This window comes from Phascolarctos cinereus, unplaced genomic scaffold (genome assembly GCF_003287225.1).
Source record: "Phascolarctos cinereus isolate Bilbo 61053 unplaced genomic scaffold, phaCin_HiC Scaffold_4;HRSCAF=312, whole genome shotgun sequence".
Classification (NCBI taxonomy): Eukaryota; Metazoa; Chordata; class Mammalia; order Diprotodontia; family Phascolarctidae; genus Phascolarctos; species Phascolarctos cinereus.
This window is the reverse complement of record NW_027555847.1, coordinates 459,188,089-459,206,395: the sequence shown is the minus strand read 5'-3', so window position 1 is coordinate 459,206,395 and position 18,307 is coordinate 459,188,089. Positions and strand designations below refer to the sequence as shown.

The 18,307-nt window shown below is 38.0% G+C and overlaps 1 protein-coding gene across 1 annotated transcript in view; it reads left to right on the top strand.

The window, feature by feature from the left end:
- The first annotated feature begins 1,183 nt into the window (after positions 1-1,183).
- Positions 1,184-18,307, top strand: part of KCNB2 (potassium voltage-gated channel subfamily B member 2) — a 478,952-nt gene continuing 461,828 nt past the window's right edge. The window contains 1 exon segment of the mRNA XM_020971048.2: positions 1,184-1,801. The gene's annotated coding sequence lies outside the window, so the exon portion shown is untranslated.

The following is an 18,307-nucleotide window of genomic DNA, read 5'->3' as shown; positions in this document are numbered from 1 at the left end:
GACCCATAGGAGTAGATTGCTTATGTTTTAACATAAGAAATAAATTTAACGCCACTATCCCTCACCTCAACCATCCTGCAGCTCTTAGCAAGACAAGTGTCTGAGCCGCCACAATAAAGAACTTCAGAACACTCTCCCCGGAAGCCAACAACATCCTCAAAATAAGACAATGAAAGCTCGTGGAAAGAAGTCCCGTTTGAAAGCAATAGCTCCACCCAAGCGAAGGGTTAAGGCTGCCCACTAGCAATCCCGTTTTACCCTCCAGACTTGGGGCGCCCAGGTGTTCAGAGTCTCAGCTCCTGGGGCAGAGTCAAACTGGTCTAGGGAAACACCCAACTAGCCTTCGCAGCCAGGGCAGACCTTATTTGTTCTCAAACCTCCCATTGCTACCTACCCAGAGCCTTAAAGTACGGGTAGGGACACTGGGCCCTGCCAAATCCCTCCCGTCCCCTGCTCCAGCGCCCAAAGCCTACGCGGGAGCCTCCGTACCCTGCCGGAGGCGGGGTAGGGAAAAGCCCGGCGGCAGCCGGCTAGCAGTAAGGGAATCCCTCTTCGCCTCCGGGGAGCGCCTCGGGGCTGAGCGCAGAGCGGGCGTTCCTGGCCCGCTTCCTCCTCCAGCCCTCCATCCTGCCTGGCTCCTCCCTCTGCCCTGACCCCCCGGAGGGAGGGGAGGGCGGGGCAGGTGGGTGTGAAGCCGAGCCCAGGGGTGAGGAGGGAGGAGGGGGGGGGGACGAGCCTAGCTAGGTGTGGGCGGTGTCCCGCCCTCTCGGAGCCGGCTCGCACGAATCCTCCTCGGGGCGCTCGCTCTCAGGCGTCTGGGGCCCGGAGCCGGATCTGTTGCTGTCCTTGGTAGCACTCAATCCTCTTAGCTTAGCAGCCCCGACCCCACCCCAACCTAGCCTACAACCACCCACATTAGGAGTCGAAAACTAGCAGGAAAAGAAGGCGAAGGCGGCAGTGGCAGCAGCCGCTGGTGGCCGCTCGAACCCCGATGTATGCAGGGAGGGCAGGGGGGAGGAGGAAGCAAGGGGAGGGGAGGGTTTGTGGGTCCGTGTGTGTGTATATGTGTGTGTGCGTCTGTGTGTGTGTGCGCGTCTGTGACTGGAGCCCGCTGCTTTCCAAGCTCTCCCTGTCTCTCCTACAGCCTCCTTTGGATCCATCCCGAACCTCAAAACACACACACACACACACACACACACACACACACACACACACACACACACACACAAACATACACACACACACCCCAACCGCCACCAAATAACCACCCCCACCAGCTGCAGCAGCAACAGCCTCCGCCGCCGCCGCCTTGTCACATGCAGCCAGCCTAAGGGAGATTTAACAGCAAGGGTTGGCGGTGCCTCCGCTTTCCCTCCTTCTCCAAGACGATCCTAGCCAAGCAACCGCGCTGATTTGTTTTTATTTAATTTGTCTTCTATCTTTTCTGGGAGGCCGGGGGAGGGGGCGGTAGGGAGTACGGACACTAGATGAAGGGAGCGATGAAGATTATTGTTCTTTTTAAGGATGTCTTCCTCCTCCTGCCTCCCCCTGCCGCCTCTCCATTGAGCCTTCCTACAAGAGAAGATGAACCAGAGTCAGAGATGTAGAGAGCAAAAAACAACACGAGCTCCATCCAGCTAGGAGGACCCTCCTCTCCGTGGAGGGGAGGGGGATTTCCAGCGACACATCATTGGTGAAGGGAATCACAGAGTGAGCAGCCCCCTGAGAGAGGAGGGAATCCCACAGCCCTTTGTGGTGCACAAGCCAGTGCTGACTGCCGAACGAGGTCTGTTTGAGCAAGGTAAGTGGCTGGGGCATTTCTGCTCCCCTGTGGGGTCTTCCTTTCCAAATGAATCATCTCATCAGGCTAGCCTGACTTGAGTCGCGAAAGGGGGTGGAAACTGCCATATGGCGCCGAGTGGACTTACACACAAAGCTGACTTAAGGCATGATATAAATGTATGGAGCTCTCATTCCATAGAAGGAGGCACCTAATGTTCCACCTAAGCGCTTCTGGAAGAGCCCTTTTTGAGAAGGGGTGGGTAATGGTATTTTGCAAGCTGTTTGCTCTTGACGAGTTAGGTAGATTTGTTCTTATGTCTATCTCTTTCTCTATGGTCTATTTCTGTCTCTATCTCCCTTTCTTTCCCTCTCTCCTGCTGGGACAGGATTTAAGGATTGCAACACGATTGATGTATTTAGCAGTCCTCAGAATACATTGGCAATACATTTTATTTCTTCCAAGCTAACCCAGGATTGTTGGGGTTCCAGTTTTGTAGCATGGTTCTTGAGTGTGCGACGCTTGACACTTCTCAAAGGAAAATGCTTCATAGCTGCTTCCAACACACTCTGCCTAGGGGAATTGGGAAAATAATTTCCATGAATGATACTAAAAGATGTCTACCATTTGACTTAATCACTTATTTCTAATACTGTGGGGTCTTTTCCAGAATGGTATTACTATCATATATTTTCTTTCTTAAAAAAAAAAGAGTAGTTAATGTGTACACACTGTAAGCAGTAAAAATATATTTGTGTACACAAAAAAACCCACATATAAACAGATTGGTGTTAAATGCTTACATTCTATAAATAATGATACTGTTACTAAGATAAAATAGATTTGTGCGTTCATATATTTACACTAGTAAAACTAAGCATGCACAAATTTACTTTGAGTTTACTTCAGAGAGACTCTAATTTCATTCAAGTTATGTAATGCTGAAAATATTTTTAAATGAATTCTCACATTTTACTTTCTTGTCTATTTGATACTTTGTTGATAAGCCAATTTTAAGTATACAGCTATATAAAATAGGCACCTAGGATAATTGTTTTTAAGATGTGGCACTATTGGTTGGACCAGATTTTAGTCAAGATATTACATCTTAGAAGACACTCAAAGAAAGATTTTAGCCAATAATATTATCCTCCAATGCAGAATAACTAATTGAGATTTTTAGAGTAGGAAATAGGAGAAAATTGGGGAAACCCTTTTATTCTTAAAGCTTTGTTTTCTCCATGTATTATGTATTATATTTGTATATAAATGCAAAGTTTTCTAAACTTGTCTTGACAATAAGAGCAAAAATCTACAGGAAAAAAAAGACAAAATTAAAAACTCTGAGTTTTCAAATTACCCAGGATTTAAAATGGTATTATTAATGTACACTATTTCCTTTTACATGTGTATGTTTTATTTCTAGGAGTGCTACCGAATGATTCTATTATTTGTGTTATGTAAGGCACCCAGGGCATGAGTGTACTGCTCACTAACTGTAGATGCACTAACTTTCTCAAACTATTTGGTTCCATTAAATAAATAAATTCTTCTAATAAATAAAGGGAGCCTACTAACTTCAAAGAGTTAATGTACCTCCAAAAAGTAGAGCATAAATAAAATAATAATTACTAGGTACATTCATTTTCTCAGACTATTAGTGTGCAATAAATAAATGGTGGCTAGTCATCTAAAAGTATCCTGTGGACTTAAAAGAATTAGCGTACCTCCAAAAAATAAACAGAAAACTCTCTTCCAGTGCACTCTCTAGTAGTACACTGAATATTCATAATGATTAAAATTGTGCATAATGTGCTTTTTTTCCTTTACTTTCATACTGTTAGATGAAGAAGGAGGGAATCAGTAGTTCTTTTTGCCTTCTGCTTCCTTTCACCCTTCCTTGAAAACTCTCTTTGGTCTTCCTTCCCAAAAGAAGAAAAAGTCTACAATTTCTACTTTTCAATTTTGGGCATGGTACTTTTTTTCTCTACCCTGGTCTTGTCCTTTCTCTACCTTTTTCAAACATGCACCAATCTATTCGTGGGTTTGATGCCATTCCCATCCTCACTTTGTTCTCCTCACTGCCACCACCTACTTCACTTATCAAGTATACAGACCTACCTGCAAAAATACTAATACAATTACAAGAAATTATTATTTTATGGACACTTTGCATATATACTCTAAGCAATTTGCTGGGTGTTTTATAAACATCTACCTTTCCCACCTAATTTGTAGTATAATAGAAAGAAGCGAGACTGCTAGAAAAATGGCAGAAGTGACAGGATGCTAGTTCTGCCACAGATCTAGCACTCATTTTTATCTCACTCTACATGTATATTAATATGCCCCAGTCTGTGGACCATCTTTATTCAGCAAGCATTATAAGAATACATTTTATGATTTTTTGTTTGACTTTTTTAGTAGATTTGTTTAAAGTAGATATGAAGTACATGGAGTTGACTCTGTAAGATCAAAAGCCTTTCCAATTCACCAGAACTTAACCACACACGCACACACACACACACACACACACACACACACACACATACACACACACCACATTAAGATACAAATCTGAATAGAGTTTTTTGCCCTTAATGAAGTTCATGGCATCATAATCTTATCCTTATATAAGCCAAAGCATGAATGAATTTAAAATAAGTACTCCTTTGTGTTTGTTGAGCTCCTCCATGTTCACTTAATTGATTTCAATCATTCATTTATTTTACTCTTCTTAAGTATCTACCATATGATTACTTAGTGCCAATTATAAATTTATAAACACAGCACAATATTAGATTGATGGTTACAAAAGAAGTATAAAATAGTTCATAGCCTAAAGGAATTTACAATCAGAAAAATCTAGAAAAATTAACAAATTAGTGAATCATTTTATGTGTAATACAAAATCAAGTATCCTTTGGTATACATAAATATACATAAGAGAATTTCAAATTCAAGTCATTCTTTAAGGAGATGCTGGATTCATTCCAAACGATGCTGTCCATCTGGAAGTAAAGTCAGAAGATCAAGCTCAAATCCTTGCTCTGCAACTTATTGTCTATTTAACTTTAGGTAAGTCATTTACTCTCTCCAGATCTTGGTTTCATCAATTATGAAATGAAGGATTTGGGTTAGATGACCTTTAATATGTCTTTCTGGTCTAAATTTATTATCTAGTATCTTATGATTCTCCAGAATCTGGGGGAAAAAAAATATCACATCTTACTTCCCTCATTTGCGGCCTATAGCTGTCTAAAAGAGAAGAGTAACCAACTTTCACCTACCATATGTATTGTATTGTGAGAATTAGCTAATGCTTGACAATGACTAATGCTTTGCCAGACTCAACACTGTTCTAGTGAATGAAAGAATAAAACATTTATTTATTAAGCACTTACTATGTGAAAAACAATCTGTTAAATGCTAGAGATATAAATAGAAAAGTAAGACTATCCCTGCTATCAAGAAGCTTGCATTCTAATGGAAGGTTTCAGCTGCAAGTCAGATGGAAAGGTCCCATGGTCTTTAGCATGTGATAGCAAAGCAGGTAGTTATGTGTGTCCTTTAATGTTACTTCAGTCAAGAAAGGAATAGCAAGTTATACATAATAGATTTGCAGTTTCATGTGCAATCATCTTTTTTTTTCCATTCTACTATGCTATGGAAATGTTTGTTTTATTTCTTAAGTTCAGAATTTTATATATGTACATGTATGTATACACACACACACACATATAGATATATATTATGTATATCTATCTATAGCTATATATATATATATATATATACATGTATACATAAATACATGAAAAAATATCAGTCTATAAGTTTCTGATGTTGAACCATTTGACAGTGCCAAGTACGTTGATGTAAAAAATTTTTTCTTCTGTGTCTCCATAGAACATTGAATTAAAAGCCAAGATGAAGACATTTGCCATCAGTCTAAAATAATCAGACCATTAGTTTAGGAACAGAATTGTCAATAGAGGCCTAATCTACTAATCTTCAAGTTATTATTAGATGTTAGTAATTATCAGGACTTACTATCCAAAGTAATCACAACAACAACAACAACAACAACAACAACAACAACAGCTAGCTTTTATGATTAGTGATTTAAAGTTTGCCAAGGGATAGTGATTGAAAAGAAGCCAAGTAATAGGGAAAATTTAAACAAAAAGAAACAATTACTTGAGATGTAAATTAGAAATGGAAAGGTTATCTGAGGCTAAAGAGCAACTATTAGATTGCTAAAACATTAGAAATTTCTCATTCTACAAAATATATATAGGACAAGATAGATTTCATTAAGGTTAAAATTTCTGCTATAATATCATAGATTTACTTTAAATGTTTTTATTGTGTGAATTCTTTTGAATATAACAAAGATCAATATCTTAATATGATTCACATTTCTAGGATTGTTATATTCATGTTTTGACAGCATTACTGAATTCACAAGTGTAATTTTATTAAACCCATGGAGTAAAGGATCTTCCTAATGAAATTTATCTTGGATGTGATTGTGCTGTATTGGATATCATCAAGCTGCCCTCAAAGCCCGGAAAACTTAGTTTCAAGTCCTACATCTGACTCATGATAACTGCATGACCCTGAGCAAGTCATTTTCCTGAGTGCTTTAAGCAGCTCTTTAAGACTGTTAAATTACAAGTGCTGATTTGCATTGGTAGAGTCAGTTTCTTCATCTCCGTGAGCTCCCTATACCATTGGAACCACAGATCTAGACCATATCCCCTCTCTGAGATAAAGTGGAAATTATTCCCAAAAGGATGAGTTAAAACAAAAATAAATTAAAAAAGCTTAAAACAAACTCATCAGTTTGAAAAACTTGTATTATCTTTTAGACAGTTTTTCTAAAAGCTTATAACCTGTTTTTACCTAATGTTCAACATATGGTTTAAAAAAATCAGAAATTTAAACTAACATTATTTTCTAAGTAATCACAAACATCCACATCATTTGTACACTTCCTGATAATTGAATATTTTATTTCATTTGTCCTCTAGATGTGTGCCAGATATGATTGAAACATGTCGATTATAATTTCTACATAAAGTATTATTTTCTTGTTAGAGAAATGCTTGTTTTAGTCCATAAATTTAAAAAAAAAAGTAAAACTACAAAAAGTAATTTATAACATTAGTTTAACACACACATATACACACATACAGCATACATGAATTTGATCTCTTCTATTCTTCTCTACCATCTTATCAGTTCAGATCAATATAAAAATTTGAAAAGTCTTAGCAATCAGTCAACAGGTATCTATTAAGTACCTAATATGCGTGAGACAGTGTGCTAAGTAATGGAAATAAAAAGAGACACAAAAACAAGGCTTCTGCCCTTAAGAAGCTTACATTCTGGTGAGGGAGACAACATGCAAACAAGATTAAAACATTCTGAAAATAACAGCAGTTCCCAGCCTGCCAATTTAAATGGCTTCATAGAGATATCAAAATTAAGATTGATTTCCGTTAGGAAGCATGGCTATGGAAGCTTTCTATTTGGGTTGTTCCCTGCATCCCTCTCATAACAAATACAGCTTCTTGGAATCTTTTAAATGCATGTCCCTTGGAGCCTTTGTTTTGGTGCTTTAGCAGATAGAAACCTTGCCAGTCCTATAAAGTCAACGTAAGATAGAAGTACTTGGAAAACAAAGCCCTGAAATGCATCTATGTAAGAGATACAAATCATAGAGTATTAGCAAATTTTGCTCTTGTTTTGCAAGTCTGGATGTGTCCAACCAAATGTGTCTAGTAGCTCTCACGCTGCATGACTCTGGTTCATAAAAATCACAATTATTAATCATTCCATTATTAAATATTAATTCCCTTATGAAATAAGGCTCATTTTAAAATTGTAGTAGAAGTCTTTCTCCAAATCCTAATAGAAAAATAGCCATTACAGAAAGAATGGAAATACAAAGCTTAATAGAAATAGACATATATGAATATATGTATGTGTGTATATATGTGTGTATCTATATATCTATATCTATCTCTTATCTTTATCTATCTATCTATATCTATCATAAATCTTGACAAATAGATTAATAGGTACTTCTTGAACCCTGGTTTGGGGTTCCACTTCAATTCAGGGAAATAGTGTTTTTTTCCCAAAAGCTAATAATTTTAATAAAAGTTCTATGTTTCTGATTTTTCTAGTCTAGATGGTCTGGCTGTTAATTGTTCTATTTAAACAGTATTTGGGGGATAGGTCTGGAGCTGAAGCTATCATAGCCATAGGTAACCAGAGGCACTTACGCTCATGGAAATATAGGATCATAAATTTAAATTTGTTGAATGATCTAATAAAAGAAATATCCTACTCTACAGTCCTCACTTGTTGAAATCACACCCATCCTTTAAGGTCTTGTTTTCTTTCAAGTTTCCCTTACAGATTGTCCAATCTTTCTATTTATTTTTTCTTTCTAAGTACTCAGAAATTCTGAGAGTACAGAAATCTGGATATTTTATGGAAGTGGATAAATGAGATCATGATTGTATTTTTCAGATAGAGGCAATTGTGCAATTTAGGGACAACTAGACTATGGAGTAGCTAGGGTACTCCTGAGTGAACCTGAGTGAAGACTGAGTGAAATTTGGTTTCTGACACTTATTAACTGTGTAAACCTGGGCAAGCCACTTAACCTCTGTTTGTCTCAGTTTCCTCACTGTAAAATGGGGATAATAATAGCACCTATCCCCCAGGGTTATCTTAAGGATTAAACAAGATAATATGTGTAAAGTGATTAGCATAATGCCTGATGCATAGTAGGCACTTAATAAATGTGTGCTTGTTTTCTTCATTTTTCCTTCCTTCCTTTCTTCCTTCTTTCCTTCCCTGAATTCTAAGGGTATAACTTTTAAAGTCCAATTTTAACATAAGCACAATGAGATCCAAATAAAAACCAACAAAAAAAATCGATTTACCCTGAAATTCCACTTTTATTATCAACCAAACTCCATGAAGTTTAAACCTCCATGAATTTGAAGGTGCTTCAACATTGTAATCTGACAGGCTATATATTTTATATTATGTTTACAATGTTGAAATTTTGTAATATTAGAACATTAACATGTCTTCTTGGTGGATCTAGCATTCCATATGTCATGGTAATTTGTACATTTCTGTCTTATAGGGTTGATGAGTTCATACTAGTTATCAAGTACTTTAATGGATTCTTATCAAATGCTGCCAGATTCTGTTATTAATAGTAAATTTAACATGTAAAGATTCAAGTCTTTCTGCAATCCCACACTGAAGTGACCCTGGGGTTTTTAATGCTATGCCAGTATACCATAAGCTCTAATGTGTTTTCAAGCTAGAAAGATTTCAAATGTGGGCCTCATGACAGATTGTTGCCCAAGAAATAGCCCAAATCAGAGCAAAGAGGCTAATCACCAACAGGCTGACCACCAGGTCATGAACTTTATGGCCATAGAAACTGATTAAACCAATTACTAACACAGAAAGGCTGTGATCTGCATTGGTGGAAGGAGGAGCCTCAATAATGAGATCACAAATCTTTTAAAGTATTGCAGAGGATTCATGGAATTTAACAGGTCATTCAATCCATCTGTCTTATATTCTTGCCATTAATTATTTATCATCATTGAAGCTTCTGAGGATTTTACAGAACAGAAACACATGCTACATTGGGAGTGGGGATGGAAAGAAATAGAGGAGGAGAGGAAAGGAAGAATATTTATGAAGTGTCATGAACAGATGGGATTCCTAATAAATGTTACTTAATGATCTGGTTTTTGCTATATAAGGATGCAGTAGATGACTGGGCAGTGGTGTGTATAGTTCAGATAACCCTTTCTGCTAATTCAGCAACAACAGTTTAAAAAAGATGGGAGAGGCAACGTAGCATAGTATAATGATTGTTAGATTTGGAGTTAGAAGACCTGGGATCAAATCTTGTCTCTTCTACTTGATAGATTTTTTTTTTATTTTGGTGAAGCCATTTAGCTACTTCAGGAATCAATTATTTGTTAAATGGCAGGATTAGAATAGACAATCCATGAGGTGCTTTCCAGAATGAAATCCTCATAATCCTATGTTATTGTCATTTATTGAAGGCTTATTATGTGTAACACCCAGTTAGAGGTGTTGTTGGGGAATAAAAAGATGAATATGATACAACTAGTACTCTCAAGTAACTTTTAATTGAATGGGGATGTAGGATACATGTTCAAACAATGTTAATATATGATAAGTTCATGTGACATACAAAGCACCTTGAAAGTTCAGAGAAGAGAGATATCACATCCACCTGAACAGATCAGGAACCATATTTGGAAGAAGCAGCATTTGATGTGGATGAAGGAAGGATGATATTATTTCAATAGGTAGAGATCAGGGGCATGGCATTCTTGGTAGAGGAAAAGCCACGACCAAAGCCAGGAAAGTAGAAAAGTATATATCTTGCTTTGAGAATAGCTAACTACCCAATTTGGGTCAACTTAAGTTCCCATAAAAAAGAGGAATTTGAGATAATGGTAGAGAACTTTGTTGCAGCCAAATCATAGTTGTCCCTGAGTGTTAACCTAAGACATTTGGACTTACTGCACTGGATACTGCAGAGCTGTTAAAGATTTTTGATAATTGGTTTTTGCAAACCCGTACTCTGGGTAAGAGGGAGTTAAAAGTAATCAGAGCAGGGTAGTCAAGGTTTTGCTTCAAGAGGGCTCACAAACACTATATTGGATCTCTAGGTATAAATGGGGTAGCCTTATAATGGAGGATAATGGAAGTCAGTTAGGGGTGCTGAATCTTTGTGTTCCTTTGAGTAATTTATTTAGTTTGCCACCACCACTCTACCAGGGTCTAGGGGTATTGTTGCCAGCCATTTGCTTGTCACTCTCTTTTTGATAAGGTCAATACCCATTGGCTCAATTTCTTTGAGGAAGACTTCATAATCTTTATCCTAAGCTTGGCGTCATGAACTACCTAACTTCTCCAACTAGATTGTCCCATAGGCGTATCCATTTCAATATATTCAAAATGGAACTGACTATACCCTCCTAGCCCCACCAAGAAGCTAGCTATCCTCCAATCTTATCTCTTTCTGGTGAGAATGACACCTTCTCTCCAGTCACCTAGCATCATAACCTCAAAATTATTTTCAACTCTTCCCTCCCCCTCACATGCCATACCCAAGTAGTTTCCAAGACTTGTAGATTTTGCCCCCATAGCATGTCTAAGAGTTACTTTTTCCTTTCCAACTCACAAGGCCGCCAGCTAGTTCAGGCCCTTACCTCTTCTCACTTTGACTATCTTAAGAGCCTTTTAATTGGACTGCTTGCTTTCAATCTCTCCTATTTCCAGGCTATCCTCCCTGAAAATAACAAAATAATCTTCCTGAAGCAAGCTTTACCATGTTACTCTCCTACTAAAGAAACTTCAATGACTGCTTATTGACCCTAGAATGAAATACAAACTGTTCAGTTTGGTATTTAAAGTCCTTCCCAGTTTGGCTCCAGTCTCTTTTTCAAGCTTACTTCACATTAGTCTCCTTCACAGAGTCTGCACTCCAGCTAGGCTGGCCTAGTTGCTGTTCTCTGAATTTACCTTTGCCTCTTCTACCTCTGAACCTTTGCACAGTTGTCCCCTACAGCTGCAATGTACTCTTTCCCTTAGAATCCACGTACTCCTTCAAGACTCAGCTTATATTCCATCCATGATCCCCCTATTTCTGTCTTTCTCTCTCTCTCTCTCTCTCTCTCTCTCCTCTCCTCTCCTCTTTTCTTCTCTCTCTTCTCTCTCTCCCTCCTCTCCTCTCTTTCACTCTCTTTTCTACTATTCTCTTTCTTTTTCTCTTTCCCTCTCTCCACTCCTCTTTTCTCTCTTTCTCCCTCTCCCTCCTCTTCTTTCCTTTCTTTCTCTCTGTCTTCTTTCCTATCCTCTCTTCTCATCTTCTCTTCCTTTCTCTCCTCTCTCCATTTCTCTTTTCTGTTTCTTCCCTCCTCTGCTCTCTCTCCCCCTCTCTAATTTGCATTTTTATCTGTTTACTTATTGTATCCCCAAATAGAATACAAGCTTCTTGTATGTAAAGTCTGTTTTTCATTTTGTTCTTGTAACTCAAGGATCTAGGACAGTAACTTGCACAAAATAGGCTCAATAAATTCTTGTTGCATTGATTTGACTCAGAATGTGAGGTACTAGATGATCCAATGAGGTGGGTTTCTCTCTTACCCACCACCACCCTACCAAACCAATATCCTAGCATTTCTGTCTCCTTTCCAAGATACTTGCAATTTTCCTGCCTCTCTCCTCAGGTGCAAGTATTACTAGGAATGTCTCTGGATTAATGTTATCAGAACTGGATATTAGGAAATTAGGATATTTATTCTGAAAGTGATCTGAAGGATAGACTGAACAAAAGAGATGCTGGAATAGTAGAGATATGCTGGAAGACTATCACAGTGGTCGAAATTATAGTATTTGGTAACTGATTAGAGGTGTGAAATGAAAAGTAAAAGATGACTGCAATATTTGGAGCTCGAGTAGCAGGAAATGATAGTGACATTAACAAAAATGAGAAGTCAGGAGGAAGGGCAGGTTTGGGGATAAGAAACTAGGTTCGGTTTAAGACATGGAGTTTGAAGTGGCAGGAGCACATCTTAGTGGAAATTCTATTAAACATTTGCTGTCAAGGAGGGAGTTTTGGAGCAAAGATACAGATTTAAGAGTCATCTGCTTAGAGGCAATGGGTAAAGTCATGAGAATAAATGATTGTGTCAAAGATTGTGGCTTCAGTCATATCTTCTGAGGCAGTGTGGTAAAGTAGAAACTGTGATAATTTGGAGTGGGAAGACCTGCATTCAAATCCCAGCTCTGCCCCTTGTTTCCTATGTGACTTTAGGCAAGTCATTTAACCACCTCTTCAGGGACCATCTGTAAAATGAAAGGGTTGGACTAATGCATTCTGAGATCCCTTTCACCCTAAATCTGTGGTTGTACTGTATTCTTGTTTTCAGAGCATAGTCTAAGAACAGTATTTTGGGTAATGCATCTATTTAGAGTGTGAAAAAAGGAGTCATAAGTAGTCCTGTAGAAAGAGCAGGTAAAATATGACTCTACCTGATCTTATTAAATCAGGGATACAGGAGACCATTTAAATAGAACTTCTGTGATGTGCATGCTTTCAATCTCCATGCCAGTCTTATGAGGGAAGTCTCATTTGCTAACTTAGATTTTAAGACACATCTAAAAAATGAAAGCTAGGACAAGTAACAGAACAGAAATGGAAAAATGTGGCACAGCACTTTAAGAATAATTTTAGGAGTGGGTATGTAATGGTGCACACCTGAGACTTGTGGGTTGCTCTAACTTCAGAATTCTGAGCTGCAGTTTGCTAAGTGGATCAGGGGATCTACACTAAATCTAGCACCAATATGTTGAATCTCACTGAGTTGGGGGGGAGGGGTCACTAGGCTGCTAAAGAAATAGTGAACTGGCTCAGGTCATAAATCAAGCAGGTAAAAGCTTCCACATCAGTCAATATGGAGATGGGCACTGTTCTTCCAGTGTGGGTAAGATACGGTAACTCAAACCCCAAAAAATATTGTTAAGAGCATCAGAGATCGGAATGAACTGAAGTTTGCATTGAATTCTAAGGACAATAAAAAAATATTTTTTAAGAAATATTGGAGAAAAGTGGAAGAAAAAGAAATATTGAGAAAAAGAGGAAGAAACAGGCCTTCTGCTGTAATTGAACAAGATAATGATATAAAGAAATTCTGAAGACAGAAGGGTTCAGATTTTATTTTGTTCATGTTTTCTCTATCAAGAAGAATGGTTTTAGGCCTGTTAAGGCCAGAACAAAAAGAGTTAATGTGATATAATTTAAAAGGACCAAGAATAGCATTTCCTACTTCAAAATACCTCTCCCATTCTGATGGCACATTTCCTGATATTACACTGTTAGGACATAATTTCCTTGGGTTAATCATTTCTCTCTTCGTCTAGTTATATGATCATAGATTTAGAGATAGAATGGACCTTCAAGTCTATCCTGTCCTACTTTCTCATTTTACAGTTGAGGAAATTTAGGCCAAGAGATATTAAACAACTTGACCAAGATTACATTGCTAAGGTTCAGAGCCAAGAGTTGAATTCAGGTTGACTCCAAACAGAGCTTTCCTGCTACTAGACCACACTGTTACCAAATACCTACAGCAATAGTTCTCTTAATCATGTCTCCTAATAAATGATTAATCAGATTATTCTCCTTCATATCAGTAGTAACTCTGCAAAGCATGAAAGTTCTCTGTACTTGAGAATGGCTCCTAAAGAGTAAATAAAGGCAGAAATTGTACTAAGGACTAGCCCTGCCCCCCAGATATGAATTAATAGTTAATACATCCATTTTTGTATTCAAGAAGCTGATGTTAATAGTAGCTGTGACTGAAGTTAAAATTCAACCTGGAATTCAGGGCCTAGGCTAGAAACTAGAAAATATATCTGAAGCTATGAGCCCTAAAACCAGAGCTGGAGTGTTGCCATCTCTGTCATTTCCACAGTCAGTTAATGCCAAATAGCAGAGGAAAGGCTTAGTTACAGGCATTGTGAAGGCATGAGACTGCACATAAAAATCCATCTCTGTCATCTATCCCGATAGCCAGCCGTGACCTTGGATATATTATCTATAACGAAGTGTCAAATAGGGGCCAGTGAGCCCTGGAAACTTTTTATAGCACATAACTGAAAGTCGTCAAGATACTTTTAAAGGATGTAGGGGATCATGACTTTGTAGACCACATAGCCAAGCTTAGTCTTAGAGGAAATCTGGAGATCATAAGAGAAGGACCCAATGAACATTTTCTTACTTATTAGACAAGAGAGAAGGAAGAAAGAAAGTGGGGAAAACCCATAATTATAGCATCCAGGGATAAAAGAAAATGAAAATTCTTTAGTCCAGCAAGCCCTGCTTCTGGCAAGAGAAAACTGCACAAACATGAACAGTAGATTGTCTACCCTTTTCTTGTGCACAGTTAGTCGCAAAGCTGACATACATAATGAAAATTATTCTTTACCAAAAAAGCCTTTATTTTAAATGATTTTTGTGGTCATACTTGAATTGTGTTTTGGCACTAAATTTCAACCAAGATTAATATTCAACTTTTATTTCTCAGAACATTTCAAGAGATAAAAGATTGCTTATTTATTGAGTATAGATGCTGATTCAATTCAACTCAACAAGGATTTGTTAAAGATCTTTTATGTCCAAGGCACTGTACTAGGCCCTAGGGAAATAAAGACTTATTTTTAGTCCCTGCCCCCAAGGAGCTTACCTTCTGTTGTGGAATATAACTTTAAAAGAGATTCAATTCCATTCAACTTAACAAGTATTTATTAAGGTCTCACTGTGTACCTGGCACATATTCATAAATAAATACAAGATAGTTTGATGAGAAAAAGAGCACTAACTGCTGCTGCTACTGATTGCTGACATTTATATAGATTTTAAACTTTACAAAGGATTGTGTATATATATATATACAGCTGTTAAAACTTAAAACTGCACTTAGACTTTTGAGACACCCTGTATTAACCCATTAGACAATCGGGAGAGAATTTTAGTCACTTTCACAGCCGGATTCCTAAGAAAATCAGTCTATGCTAGAAGAAAAAGCTATCTATCCTCATAACCTACACTTCTCTTACTCTTCAATTCTTTGCAATCTATCTTCTGACTTCATCGCTCATTTGAAACTATTCCTTTCAAAGTTGCCAGTTGATGTCTTTTCTCAGTTCCCTGTTGACCACCCTTTCCTCCTAAATACTCTCATCTCAGGTTTGTCATGGCACTGTTCTATCTTGGTTCTTCTCTGACCTAACTGATCCTCCTTCACCTTCTCCTTTTCTGATTCATCACCTATATCATTCCTCCAACAGTATGTACATATGAAGGCTGTGTCTTGAGCCCACTTCTCTCTATATCCTCTTTTCTCTGCTCCCTTGGATTTAATTATCATCTCTCTTCAGATGACTCCCAGACCTAGTCTCTTGCTTGAGCTCCAGTTATTTCCAAGCTGCCTATTGGACATTTACAACTAGACATCCAGTAGGAGCCTCAAATTCAACATGTCCAAAACATGACTCATTATTTTTTGCCTCCAATCTACTTCTCATCTGAACTTCCCTATTTCTATAAAGGGCACCACCATCCTTCCATCTACCCAGGTTCACAACTTGGGTGTTGTTCTCGACTCTTCACTCTCCTTAGAACCACATATCCAGTCAGCTGCCAAATCTTGTCACTGCTGCTGCTACAATGTCTCTCTTGACCTTTTTTTCCCTCTTCCCCGCTACCCCCCCCCACAATCTTCACCCTCGTGCAGGCCCTCATTGTCCCTTGCCTTGAAAACTACTGCAATATCCTTCTAATTTGACTCCATGCCTCAAATCTTTTCCCTTACAAATCCATCCTACACACAGCTGCTAAAGTGATTACTAAAGCAAGCTACAAGTCTGAGCATGTCACTCTCCTACTTAATAAACTTTAATGACTCCTTATTGCCTTAGGTATCACAGAATCATAGAGCAAGAGCTGAATATAAACTCCTTTGTTTGACATTCAAAGACCTTCACAACTAACCATCAACCTACCTTCCCATACTTATTACACATTATCCCATTCCCTATATTCTGCAGTTTAGCCAAACTGACGTTCTGGCTGTGCCTCACACTCAGTATATCTATCTCTGTGCCTTTGCATTGGTCATTCCCCATGTCTGGAATGTATTCTTTTACTTCAACCTCTTAAAATCTTTTGTTTCCTTTAAAACTCAGCTCAATCACCACCTTCAAAATCAAGAGATTTTTAATCTCGGACCTGCAAACATAATAATAATTTTAAACAACTATTTCAATACAATTTGTTACTTTTATAATCCTGTGTGTTTTATTTTATGCATTTAAAAATGTTATTTTGACGGTCCATAGCACCAGACTACCAAAGGGTCTATGACATAAAATAGTTGAAACTGGGGCAGCTAGGTGGTACAGTGGATAGAACACCGGCCCTGAAGTCAGGAGGACCTGAGTTCAAATCCGGCCTCAGACCAAACACTTCACATTTACTAGCTGTGTGAGACCCTGGGCAAGTCATTTAACCCCAATTGCCTAAAACTAACTAACTAACTAACTAACTAAAATGAATGAATGAATGAATGAATAAATAAATGAATGAATAAATAGATAGATAAATAAATAGATAAATAAATAAATAGATAAGTAAGTAAATAAATAAATAAATAAGTAAAATAGTTGAAACCCTGATTTAAATAACCTTCTCTTGATGCTTCCCAACTATGTGTGCCCTCCTCCCAAAATTACCCTATATTTGTATATGTTGTTGTTGTGTGTGTTTTATATACTTATTGTGTGCCTATCATCTCCCTGAAAGAATGTAAATTCCTTAGGGGCAAGGACCTTTTCTTTTTTTCTTTTTGTCTCTCTGTCCCCCTGAATCCTGCATAGTACCTGGCACATAATTGATCCTCACTAAATGCTTGTTGATTGATTGATTGATTGATTGATTGAAAGAAGATAAGAATTGTATGAAACAGAGGTGAGGAGGGAGGACCTTCTACACATGAGAAGCAGCCCGTGAAAGGACAGGGAGACAGGTGATGGAATGCTGAGTTCATGGACCAGCAAGTAGGTCAGTTTGGCTGGAGCACAGAGTGTGAAAAGGACTAATGTGAAATAAGACTAGAAAAGTAGGCCATAAAGCTGGAAAGACAGGCTGGGGCCAGGACACGAAGGACTTGAATCGTCGGGCGGAGAAGTCTGAATTTTATCCTAGAAACAAGAGGATAAAATAGAAAATGGAGAATGTAGTAAGCTCTTTGAGGACACAGACTATTATAAAGTTTCACTTTTTATTCCCATTGCCTAGCACAGTCCCTTGCACATAGCAGATTCTTCATACTTGTTGGGTTTGGATTGGAGTCACTGGACATTTTTGAGCACAAGAGGGATAAGGTTAAACTTGTTCTTTAGGAACATTCTTTTGGCAGCTGTGTGAAGAGGGTGGGTTGGACAAGAAAGAGAACAGAAATTGGAGGCCAATTACAGATGTTATTACAATAAAACCCCACACATGATTTTTCAAGCTCATCAATGTTATTTGAGTAACTGCAGTATCTTCTTAGGTGCTCTGAGTGATACATGGTACTCCATAGTTGCAAAATTTGGAATTGAGATTGTACAATCACTGTGTCTGTTACTGTGAAGTGGTATAGTTTTCTGCATTCTCATTGGTATTTATAGATAAAATTGAACATAAGCAAATGAGAAATTCACAAACTTTGAGTTATGTTCAAATCACTCATTAAAATATTAAACACATTAGAATAATTTGGCATTTTCATAACAAGTAGTATAGCAGAACTGACCATACAGGAAACATTAGCTAGTTGCAAATTAAATAATAGGCAAAGTATGGATTTGCCTAGGAAACCCTAAATCTAACACATT